The sequence below is a fragment of the Aythya fuligula genome, chromosome 2 (genome assembly GCF_009819795.1).
Source record: "Aythya fuligula isolate bAytFul2 chromosome 2, bAytFul2.pri, whole genome shotgun sequence".
In the NCBI taxonomy this organism is placed as follows: Eukaryota; Metazoa; Chordata; class Aves; order Anseriformes; family Anatidae; genus Aythya; species Aythya fuligula.
The window spans coordinates 123207277-123220526 of record NC_045560.1 but is presented as its reverse complement, the minus strand read 5'-3'; positions in this window follow the sequence as shown (position 1 = coordinate 123220526).

Here is a 13250-nt window from a genome sequence, read left to right as displayed (position 1 = left end):
CTTCTCATGACTTTAAATAATCAGAATTCATAATGTATAACATATTGAATATTTCATATATTGCTATCATTCCTGAGCATGTCTTCCACAGATGTATGTATAGCCTGCAGTGTGTATATAGGTTCTCCTGCTAATAACTAGTGAGCCTCTGGAGACAAAGCCACCTCTTGTGCAGTTCTTGAGTACATGAATAACCTTAAGCACATGACTCATTCTGTTGACTTGGATATCTCATACATTTAAAGTTACATATGTGCTAAAGTGTTTTTATGGATCAGGGCCAAACCAAGCAGGGACTATAGCACTGTGGTGCTAATGATGCTCTCATTGAAAGACTCATTATCCCTGTTTTTACATGAATATTAACAAAGCAAAGGTTTTGTGATTAGTGGGAATTCTTTAAGGTTTATTTTAATTTGTTTGATTTCATTTCATTGTGCATGGCCCATTTTTATGCCTGTGTTTCCAAGGAAACAGTTGTAAAATGGAATTTGATATGATGTGTTATCAGGTTCCTTGTCAGCAAGTTTCAAGTGATAGTTATGAACTTGACAAATTAAGTTTAAAAAAATTATGATAGGAGCATTAAGATAGAACTACATGTATAATGTCTGTTGTCATGTGAATTATCTTCTAATGCTTCTAATGTTTGGGGACAGAGGAATAGTTTTGATTGCTGCAAAGTTGTCATAGTATTGATAGCACAAATACAATATACAATGCATGCAACACTGAAATCAGTGTTTTAATGTGCTGCTGTTCTGATCCCAGCAATACAATCTCACGAGGAAGTGCATTGAGTTAAATCAGACTGACTCCATCTATCTTTACTGGAAGGCTAATGATAAAAGGAAAATGAAACCGCATCAGGGTTTGTGTCTTATATTCTAAAATCCAAGTAGAAGCTGTGGATACAACGCGTCGTGGACAGGGTACTTTGGATGGTGTTTACAAATTTTTATCTTCTGTGCAAGTAAAACTACAAAAGTTTATTCCAAGACATTTGTATAAGTGTATATGCTTTAGAGAGCAACTTACAAACTGCAGTCCTGCTCCTCAGCTTCTTTGTTATTCTTGTTGCAGTAATGAGGATGACTTGAGTAAAAATGAGTTAGGAAAAAAAAAAAGACATTGCTACAAAGAAAAAGATGTTTTCATTAAAAAAAAAAAAAATGCCTGAGTTTGTGACATTTTTCAGTTATTGAACTCAAGAACAAGATGAGCAGGAAACTGAGTATACTGAGGACTCCATTTCACATATATATATATTTTTTTTTCAATGACTTATTGCAAGAGAAAATATTTCAGTTCAGTAGTTCAATTTTCCATTGAAGGCAGGTTTTTGTAAATCTGTATTGCCCCAGTTACCTTGGCTGCTGTCTGAGGAGCTCAGCAAGGCCTGAAAAGACCTTTGAAGGTGTTATGAAATCCCTGGATTTGAGGGAAGGAAAATAGGGATTTCTCATAAACTATCCTGAGTTAGAAGGGACCCACAAGAATCATTGGGTCCAGCTCCTGACTCCACACAGGACCACCCAAAAAACAGACCATGTGTCTGAGAGCATTGTCCAAATGCTTCTTGAACTCCGGCAGGCTCGGCGCTGTGACTACTTCCCTGGGGGAGCCTGTCCCAGTGCCCAACCACCCTCTGGGTGCAGAACCTTTCCCTAACACCCAACCTTACCCTCCCCTGTCCCAGCTCCATGCCATTCCCCTGGGTCATGTCGCTGTCTCCAGAGAGCAGAGCTCAGCGCCTGTCCTTCCACTCCCCTCGTGCTTGAGCTGCAGGCTGCCATGAGGCCTCCCCTCAGCATGCTCTGCTCTGGGCTGAACAAACCTGATGACTTCACGCGCTCCCCATATGTTTTGCCCTCTAGACCCTTCACTGTCTTTGTAGTCATCCTTTGGGCACTCTTTATTTGTTTTATGTCCTTCTTATACTGTGCGTGCAGGATTCAGTTGGCCTTTTTGGCTGTCAGGGCACAGTTTCAACTCATTGACTGTTCATCATTGGAGTGTGTTCCACCAAAGCTCCCTTTCCAAGTCAAGACATTATTTGGTTTAGTTTTAATTCAATCAGCATTTGTTTCATATATTTAATAAGGGTCATGTTAAGACTCTTAATGTCATGGCTTCTTTGTCTTTTGTCTGAGCATCTCTGTGAGGTATGCCCTGAGGACCCAATATCTCTGTTGACAAGATGTTGAACCACATCAAAGCCCCCCTCTCTTTTCTCTGGCATCTGCACTCACTTTCCATTAAACTTAGGGTGTTTTAGAGGACAGTGTGGGCATTTCCCCAGCATCAGGATGCATGTCAACACACACGATTAGAAGCAATTCTGCTTCCCCATATATAGAGCTCAAATGTTAAGCACGAATGAGTTTGAGGAAGTGGACAGTATCATAATTACAGCCTAAGGAACTGGAACCATGCACAAAAGTTTTGGCAGAGCAAGGAACCAAGCCTGTTTTTTCTCACGTATAGGCTGTTGCCTTAATGTCTGTGCTGACTTTCTTGACATTTGGGGATTTAAAATTTAAAATATAGAGAATTTTCTCTGCTTTTTTTGTGTTGTAAGTCTTGTAGATTTAGGGGCTAAAACTCCCCAAACTTAGCGTTTTTATGCACAAGAAAGTTGATGCCTCTTCCTCATTTGTTGAGGAACTTAGGGTAAGCATGATGCCAGGGAGGTGAATCCTAAGACTAGAAAAGAATAACTCATTTCCATGTAAACTAAAAAGTGTTTGTGGCTGCCCAGAAATTTGTCATTGTTAAGATTACCATCAGTTCTTGAAGAGATATGTTTCTTGTCAAAGGCAGGTAAGTTGTCATAACTGAATTCGTTGGAATGAACAGGGCTCTGCATGGAGAATTCACCATTTGTATAGCTGTATGTGTGTACATATGCAGACAATACATACATTATGTATTTTTGCTTTTCCATACATTAAGCCTAATTGCAATTTATGTTTTTGTATTAATGAAATAAGGTCATTTAAAATCATAGTAGCTTGACTTGGTAGGGCAAGGGTGAAGTGTACTCTGCATTTGCAGAAGAAAGTAATTTAATTAAAAATGTTGCATGATTATAGTTATATTTTTTCCCTTTAGTAACACTTAAAAAGAAGGAAAAGGAAAACAGTACATCTTGAAGACAATTGAACCTGACACAAAAGACTGTAAAAGCTCGAAAGATGGTCTAATGTGGAAATACATATTTCAACAATTTGTAAATTGTGCATTATACACTCAATGAATAATTGTGGTCTGTTTACCAAATATGAATATAGACAGTTGCTAATGTAGTATCATGTCAGTCCATGCGACAGAGACTTCTGTATTCTTGTTAAAAAAATGCGCATTGAAGAAACAGCACCAAAAAAAATAAATACTTGCCACTGTTCAAGCATTAATAAAAGAGCTGCTTTAATGTCACTAGAGGTTTGGAAGAAGTCTCATTTGGAGGCAACTGAAACTTTTAAGACTCTCTTCCCTAAATATATATTATAAAAGTGTAGAATGCATCCACATATGATGTGTTGTTATCTTGTCTGTCTCTTTTTCTAATTCTGTCTTTTGATGTCATTTAAAAATGTCTAGGGGAGTGTTTTGAAGTCTTGTAAGAAAAAAGAAGAAAAAAAAATAAGAAAAAAATAACAGAAAAACAAAACAAAACAAAAAAAAAAACCACCCTGATCTCATTTCCAAGGCAAGCCTTGCTATGAAGTCTCAGGAATCAGTTTGGGTGAAGTATTACAAACCCTTTAAGAAAATGGGAGTACACGGGCTGTAACAGCTCTATTTAAAATAGAAAATCTACTTTCTCTGTCTATGTGAGTGTGTGTGTGCATGCAGGCAAACATGGCATTCAGGAGAGTGAAATGAAATGAGCCAGAAACTTCTCACATTTTCCTGGCATCTGTGGCGTGTCGCCATATGAGAACCATATGACTGCTGGCAGATTGGCATGTCAGCTCAAGCATGTACAACTTGACCTCACTGAGCTCTGTGTTTATCAGTTTATAACAGGAATATTGATACAATTTTAGCTGCAGTCTTTCTGTGCAAGGACACTTCATCCTTTCACAGTCCTAATTCTCCTTTGCTAAAATGACAGCACCTTGTTTTTGAAGTTGCTTTTCCACTTGGGGAAAAAAAAAAAAAAGAAAAGGCGGCAGAAGACAGCAGAAAGCTGTTCTGCATGGCAGAATGATGTTTCATTCATTGTTTTGTTAACTGTGAAGTCCTTAGTGGAGTTTGTCGTGGGATTGCCTGGCTGACTTGCTCTATCTTTGTGGTTGAAAAAGCACAGCAGTGTTGAAGATAGAGGTGGAGTCGTTTTGGGTGGAAACAAAAATCGGGATTGATGTTAAAGGTGAAAATCAGCACTGAAGTAATTTGGCACAGAGCAGGATGATGTTATTCTTATTTTCACTTAGAAGAAAGAAAATACAGAAAAATGTGGATGGACAGGTTTCCACCTCTTTTGATGTTCTCATCTCCAAAAGAGTAGGATTTATCTAGGCATAGATGTAGTTGCCACAGCTCATATATATGCAGTTAAATATCAGAATTATGTACATGATATAAAATCTGAGACAAATAACTCTCCAAGAATGAGAAACTGGATAGAAGTGTTATCATAAATCTGAGTTTGCTTCAAAAAAAAAAATCAGATGGCATAGAAACTTGTCTGGCTGTTTATGGCTGTGTGAGAGTCAATAACAGTGAAATGATGTGGGTATGGCCTGACCACGACCTGGATTGCTGAGAGAAATAAAGTGTAGAGAGTACTTCTGACCATAGTATTTCAGTTAAACTGCCTTCATCACCATTATTTCCTTCAAGAATAAGAGTATCTCTCTGATTCTGAAGCACTTAATCGCACACTTACACCATGACTTGTTCCACTTAACAGTCTGGAAAGATGTTCTAATGAACATGCATCACTTCATATTAGCATTAGCAACTGCACTCACACAGTCTTTCAGAAATAACATTATTCATATCCATTCAAGCTTCCTTGAAGGTTAAGCTTTAAACTGCTGTGATTTTCTAATTTTCTCTTTACTGGCAACTTAATTAGGATGTCACTAGGGCAGATTCTAGAACTGAAGATCAAACTTTCTCATAAACCCACTGTCCTGACCAGAAACATGATGGAGATGGTCCTATTATGACTAGGTGCTTTGTAAAGACCAGCAAGAAGGGTAAACGGAAGACTAGTGACAAACACCTGCAGGAAATGAGTTAAAATTTTTCCAGAAGTAAAAAAAAAAAATAAATTAAAAAAATAGGATAATAAAAAAAATTGCTTGTTCATTTTTATTTTGTTTTTATTTTAAAATAGAAACTGAGAAAGTGAGATTTGATTTATTTATTTATTTATTTTTCTGCTAGAGGCAAAGTATAAGAAAGAGCAATACAAAGAAACATCCTGCCACATGCAACTATATAACTCTCTAACTCAGGGAGTCTGTAGTGATCAAAATTGCAATTTACAATGTCCCTAAAGAAATTTACTGAAAAGCCCCAGATATTTGGATATATTTTCCAGAATTTCATTTAAAAGTTCTTTCACTGTCATGGATTGGAAGAAAGAGAATAATAGAAATATAAAAGGAAGGAAAATGGCTCTGTTATGATGAAAATTGAGTACAATTTATTTTTAGTTTGCTTTGGCAGGTGTTATTTGGCTAGCAAATCTAATTTTGCTCAGAGGCCAAACTGCTTTGAATTTACCACCTGTAACCTTCAAGCAAGGTATGGAATTTAAAAAAAAAAAAAAAAAAAAGGTTTCAGTCTTTCATGTATGACAAACTCTGATTTAGTTTTCATTATCATCTGTAGTCTGAATCTCTGTTGACAGATTAAGAAAACTTTTTATATCATATTACTGCAAAAAGATGTCCAGTCTCTGGGAATGAACAACGAATAACATCTACTTGATAATTGTCTTTTCTGTTGGCCAAGAGATACTCTAATATGACATCTAAGGGGCAAAACGCATACTCAGAAAGATTATTCAAAATCTAATATGAACACAAATTCTCATGACTGTGTCAGTTCAGGAATTTGCACACACATTTAAACTCTTACACACTAACATTCAACTTGGAGAACTCACCAACATTTACGAGTGGTCTAGACTCTCTCCAAAACATACACATAAGTCTGCAATCCTTTTTCTTTATTAGGAAAAAATATAGATTTGCCACTACAGCCACATTTTCTTACTGTGTTTATCATATATACATATATACCTTGAGAAGTAGTAAGAGAGAACTGAAAATATGACTGTGATTCATGATGGTGATATGCCTTTTTAAGAAAAGGTAATACCACTTCTGAGCATTGAGCTGTATTTATACAATGGGCACCAAATAATCAAACTGTTGTCATCCGGAGAGAATGACATAAATCTGCACAAAACAATATAACAGCTATTATAATAATTACAATATAAACTTGATTAAATAGTATATTTATACACCAACAAGCAAATCCCCTCATTAAATAGTATTTAATGTAAACAGACAAGCCAAGCTGTTTGTGACTTTGTGTTCCCATAGAAGTATAGTGTGCAGGGGGATACTTCAGTGCGTGATTCAGAAGGCAGGGAAAATCATTTACTGCAGCATGTAGACAGGTTTGAGTGAGAGCAGATTTCCATGCAGGAATGAAATATGAGCAAGGGAAAACACCCCTTTTTGAACACATTCACAAGCCCTGATTACACAGCCCACAGCTGGAGTTAATCCAGATTCCTGTTTAATTAAATAGTAGCAGTCATTCTGCTGCATTACATCAAAATACACAAAGGTGACATGGAGGTGAAATACAAAATGTGATATCCACCCCTCTTCAGTGCTACTGAGAAAAGAAATGATTTATTTGAAATCTTTCAATGAAAATCTGTTAACTGTCCAGGATAAATTCTAACTGCATAAAGAAATGTGTGGGATAATGTGAGAAATGTGTGGCCTTATAACATATCACATTTTGTTATTAAATAAACTCTGTACCAAATAACTTCTGGTATAATTTGCTATGAGAAAATCTATCCTATTCTGGGCCCATACTATCTTGATTTTGAAAAAGAATCATGCAGAGTTTTGGGTTTTTGTGTGTGTGGTTTTTTTTTTGTTTGTTTGTTTGTTTTGGTTTGGTTTGGTTTTGTTTTTGTTTTTTTCCTTCATAGGAACTTCAGCTGAAGGATCTGTAAGTGAAATGACCAAGACAGGCTGTCCCATTATAAATCTGAGCACTTAGTTAACCTACGTGCAGTTTCTGTCCTTCAGAATCTACCTATTTATATGCATCTCTCTCACGTGTGAGAGTTTGAAATATACCCCCATCTTTGGGGGCTAGTGCCTCATCTGTTATGCTGACCAAGTGAGATGTGAAATTCACCATCCAAGCCTAAAGCGTGTAAGGGGGTGATGAAAGTAGCTAGGTGAAAACTTTCTTCCAAACTTAGAATTAGAGTCTATATTCTACTTCTCCCTAGAAGGAAGATATTTTCTTTGCTGCTCTGTTTGTCTGTGCAATGATATCCTGATATGCTAGAGACTCCCCCACTTACAACACAAAAATACTGAGGGAAATACAGACCACAAATACAACAACAAAAAAAAACACCCTGTTTTCCTCTTGTTAGGGAATATAAGGCTTGAGTTCTCTTTATTTGGTTGAAGCCAACAGTAAAGAAAATTGTTGACCACAGACAGCAGAGAGGGTTTGGTTCCTTGAAGAAAAAAGCTACTTTTAGGTGAGTAAGCAAAAGTAGAGGTAAGACAAAAAGATTAGGGCAGCAACATTTCCCCACACATTTCCCGACACTTTTAGATTTCTTTGTTTATCCTTCCTTAAAAGCATAAGCTGAGAGCAATAAACAAAACTGACTGGTGGACAGGTTAACACTGACTGAAGTTAAATATTGTCTTTATGTAGCTCCTTATTAACTGGTGTAACTCATTTCACAGATATTACTGAGCCAAAAATCAGCAGGATTCAGCAAAGTATAAAACCTTTCTGTGGATATTGATATTGAGAGCATTCATTCACACTAAATTAGAGAAAATTACTTCCTAGCATTATGACTTAAGGATATATCTTAAGGAATTAAATATTCTGACTGTCTGCTCATCCTGGCTAGGGCATTATTTCCAGTGCAGGCAGACGACTTCATATGTTTTTTTAAACCTTGCTCTGACAGTTCAGAGGCAAATTAGATGGACTATTGATCTGACCTGGAATGTTTTTCTTCTATTGCTTCTGATGCTGTATATCTATCTTTGTGTCTGTCTTAGCATCATCATTCTTATCACTTAGGCATATCTTTGTGTAAGAATATGTTATTTCCTTGGCTATCCATATCCCATTGCCCTCAACTCCAACTCTGACAGTCTGGATATGCTGTCTCTTCCCAGAGTTTCCCTAAGAGTTTCTACTCATCCCCTGACACCTTTCAACTCTATGGGAACAAGACAAAAATCCCCTTAAAGACTAAATTTCTGCTTCCCAATGACCAAGGTCTCATCTCCTTTCCCATCTTTGGCAGCACTCTGCCCTCTTACATGCAGCAGAACATTCCTCAATGGAAAATTTCCCTGTTCTTGATTTTCAGAAAATAATTGCTTTCCCCCTTTACCCCATTAGCATATTTTGGGGCATTATCTCCACATCTGTTGGTATTTACCCCTAGGTATCTTTCCACCATCCTCTTCCCACTCCCTTGCTATTCTTCAATAGCCTTCACTACTAAGTCCATTACTTCTTTCCACAGGCTTGCTGCTGCAGCAGGCTTGGAAGGGATGGGAAGGATGATGGTAAACACATTTAACATGTCCTGACTTCTAGGAAAAAAGAGCAGCATTTCAGAGAAAAATGAGTATTCCTCTGAATTATGCTTAATGCATCCACAAAATCTTTCCAAGGTACATGATTTTCAAATGCAGCCTCAATTTGCCTCTTTTTCGTCTCTGGTTTTGAGACTCCTGGGTTGCCTTCTCCCCACACACCTGGAAGAGGGGCCTTAGGAGAGGTGTTTTGCTGCAGATCTCCTCTCTCAGGAAGCACACCGGATGCAGCTGGCCCTGGCTCATCCCACCCTGCCAGTCCTGGCTCCCGTCTCACCCTCCCTCATGTTCCTGGCAATGGGACTGTGCTGGAAACATGATTCTGGGCACTGTGTTCCAGGCAGTGCCTGCTAGGATACAAACCACAGGTAAATCATGTCCTCTACAAAATGAAGCATTTTGATCCAAGATTAGAGGGATGTCATCTCCATTTCTTGCCAACCATGTCGCAGCCTGTGCAGTACATTTACTTTATGACACTTAAACAAGGCGAGGATGTGGCATCACAGCTGCTTCATCTATATGAGTTTTGCAGTTTTGCATGTGTTCCCTACACATGTAGTGTGCCTGTGGCCAGTCTGGGACTCTCAAGAAACTCTTACAGGGTTCCTGTGTTGGCAGCAGCTCCCCTGGGTGACAGTGGGCTTTCCTGCCATGAGGGATGCAGGTCCCACCCCTGCTGCAGGAGGCTAGGTGCAGGCAGGGTATGGCTGCTGTCCTACAGCTGAGTCTAGGATCCTGGTGCTGCTAGGGGAAGTCTGGAGCACCCTAGGTAGTACATAGTCTCATTTCCTTGTCAGTGTATGTTCTCTTGTTTTGGTCTTCCTCTGGTCATATTTGACTATCTGCTTTTTCTTCTTTCTTTGATTTTTCTGTAATGTCTTGATTGTTGCAGCTTGTTCCTTTTTGCATTTTTACAACTGTTTTTTCTGGCCAAAACAGAGAACCTAATATCTTAAGAGAAACAAGCCCTGTTTTGAAACACAGGTTCTCATCTTGGCAGAACACTTTCCTCTCCTCCTGATAATGTCCTTCCCTTTTCCCAAATCCAATTAAACAAAAACAAAAACAAAAACACACACACACACACACACAAAAAAAAAAAAAAAAACAAAAAAAAAAAAAAAAACTTGAAATGTAGGCCAAACTGGATTAAAAAGAAACCCAGTGTTACTAAAATGTCATTCCGGTTTTGAATGACAGAGTGAGGCTCTATATTCGATATACTATAAAAAGCCTCAAATACCAGTATATTATGTGAAAAAGTAACCACTATTCATTGTGAGGGTGCCATTTATCAGCATCTGAAGAGGTTATTCAAGTGAATAGATTAACAAACACGAACTAAAGTGTAATGTTTATCAGCTGTCCTGTTTAACTCTAAATAATATAGCAGAAGATGGCTCTTAAAGATGAAATGGCCATCAATCAATATGTGTTGCCATTTCACACAAGACGTTATATATAGCCCTATGGAAACAATGCACATTTGAGGTGTGCCGCCGGGGGTCACTCCACCAGGCAGAGGAGAGAGGCTGAATAATGCACCTTGGGCAGGCACAGCCAAGCACTCTGTCATTTTAATAACACTCTCATTCCAGAAAGTTTCACCAGTTATGGCCATGATGCTTAATTGCTCTCATTTATCTCCCTAATAAATGATGTCATTGGGTTAGAGCTGTTGTACAAATACAACTGGCAAGTCCGTAAGTAAACCTGCTCTCCACACCTATTGATGAGACTGGGGGAATAAATAGGCATAAGAAATACAGCTAAGCCCTTAACAGTGTAGACAGATGAAATTTAGGACAGCAAAACAGATATTTTACTGCATATTTTTCTCTTTGTCTGAGATAATCTAAATTTATTGAGCAATGATAAACTACAAATACATACAAAGAAACCCCAAATACACTGAGTGCAAAAGCAAGCCTAATTTTGTAATGTTGACTGGAGAGTTTGAGGTATGACAGTTGTCCTTTGGTCCTGCTTCATCTTCGAATGGGTGGAGAAAGATGCATGGTTGATCCCTGGCTCTTTGCATAGAAAAAAAGGCTTTCAGCTCCATATTCACCTTTGCAGCACAGATTTATTCTTTCATGAGGTAGAATAATGAAAGTTATACAGTAAAAAAAAAAAAAAAATCAAACAAGAAAACCTAAACGAACAAAAAACCCTACGGTTTTACTCAAGCTGATAGAACAAACAGGAAAAAGAAAAATAAATAAATAAATGAACATCCTTAGCAGTGACTTCACTCTGTCTCCATAGGGTAAAAATCACTGCCATTTCCAAGTCTGTATCTCCTTGCAGGGGTTACCACCTGCTGCGTTTCCAGCAGGTCTGGATGGCTTTGCTGTGGCCTGGCCAGGGGACGTCAGAACTACTGTGCCCAGGGAGGGTGATCTGCGAGCGTGCAGCCTCAGCTTTTGGAACCAGTCTGGACTTCTTGTCTCAATTCTGCCCCTTAATGGGGGGGAAATGTAAGAGGGCTGCTAATGTCCTGCTTCCTAGAAATCCTCTTTTTCCTGTCTCAGGGATTAAATGGCTAGAGTTTGACAAGTAAGAAAAGTTGCCTAATCTCAGTTAACCTTTGTGCCTACAAGGGCAGGAAGCAGCAGGACTTTACAAGTCTGAGTGCGCTAAAAGTGGCCATGCGAGATGATGAGAGTCTTGGGGCGTCCTGTGCTGTTTCATGCAGGAAATTAGGTGATTATTGGAAATAAACTTCTTGGGAATTGTTAGATTCCTCAACACAGAATAAATAATAAAAAAAAAAGTTCCTTTCAGGAAAGCATAAAGGGAGTGAGGGAGACAGAGCGTGAGCAGAAAAAAGCCAAGGGGTTTCTGCAGGGCCAGAAGGAGGTAATCACCTGTGCGAGCAAATGAGAGGTGGGCCAGGGGAGGATTGATGACCCTGCAGCAAAGACAAGCTTCTCAGAGCATTTTGCTTCTCTTTCTGTTGCTCCATTGATTTCCAAGGTGGGAAAAAATGATTTATTTTTTAAGATGATTTATTATTTTTAAATGCCCCCTGTTTATGGCATGGCTTTAGATTTTTTTCAAGGTCTTGCACCTTTATCTAGAGCACTCAAACCGCCAGTGGGCAGATAGCTTGCTGCTGCGGTGCCGAGAGACTTCCTCAGCAGAGTTCACAACTGCGGCTAACAGTTTTGGTGCTTTTACTAAAAATACATTGCACCTGGAGATACTTGATGACTCTTTTCCTGGAGCTGATAAAAATTACTGTTAGTTTTTTGAAGGGAATTTTCAGGAAGTGTTAAAAAATATCTATAATAAGAGGACTTGGCTTTAAATGTAATATTCACCACAGCTTTGAACTGTTGGTAAATCCAGTTTGCTTCCTACAATTTCTCCACATTTCTTTATGGAAATAACTTCACACAGTTGGAATCTGTGAGAAAGAAGGTGATGCAGGTCGGGAGATGATACCAGATTTTAATTTCTACTGTATGAAATTCAGTGTGCAGGATCTCAAACAGAAGCTAACAAGTTAGATCGTATTCTTAATATAGACCCTCAAACCTGTGGCTCATTTTTATGATCAGGCATTGACTTTTTCTACATGAAAGCATAGAAGGTTGATGGTGTGTGGGAAGTTCAAGGCAGATTACAGGGTGTAAAAACACGGAGGAAAAGGATTTTTTTTTTTTTTTCCATTTTTGTATCCTTTTAAAAAGTTGGAAAAATATTTCAGGCCTTTTCAAAGCCAGTGCTTTTGAAGCATTGGTAACATGAAAAGCTATAAAAAGTCAATGGAATGAAACCTTGTTTTTTTAAATGGCTTTCACTGGTGTTAAAGAAAACTGTAAACCAATATGCACTAATTATTCTAAACCCACAAATTCAAATTTGCTCTTAAAAATGATGCGGCAAAAACCTCAATATCTTTAAAGCCTTTAAAATTTCCTAAGTGAATACTTTGGAATAAAGTAATACAGCTTTAAAAAATGTTTCATTTTTTCTGACACTAACTCATCAACATTTCACCATCTGTGGTAGGAGTAAGGAAGAAATATTTTGGGACAGGTACTTGGTCTTTGAAGGACCAGCAGTTTACTAGTACCAGAAGACTGAAATGAAAAAAAAAAAGGAATAAATACAGTGGGCACTCAGGGAAGTCAAGAAGCTACTGCATAAATCAGAGACATAAAAAAAGTTGATAACATGACTCAACAACTGAGATGGAGAAACTATTGAGAATATGAACTATAGATGGAAAGCCAGTGCATTGCCTTGACATAGCGAGAGAAGCATTAAAAGGCTTTATGAGAAAAATATCAAAAAAACAAAAGCAGAAGAAAAGACCACAATGGGGCACTGGTGAGAGATCAGAAAAAGGATCCAAAAGAGTGGAAGACATGA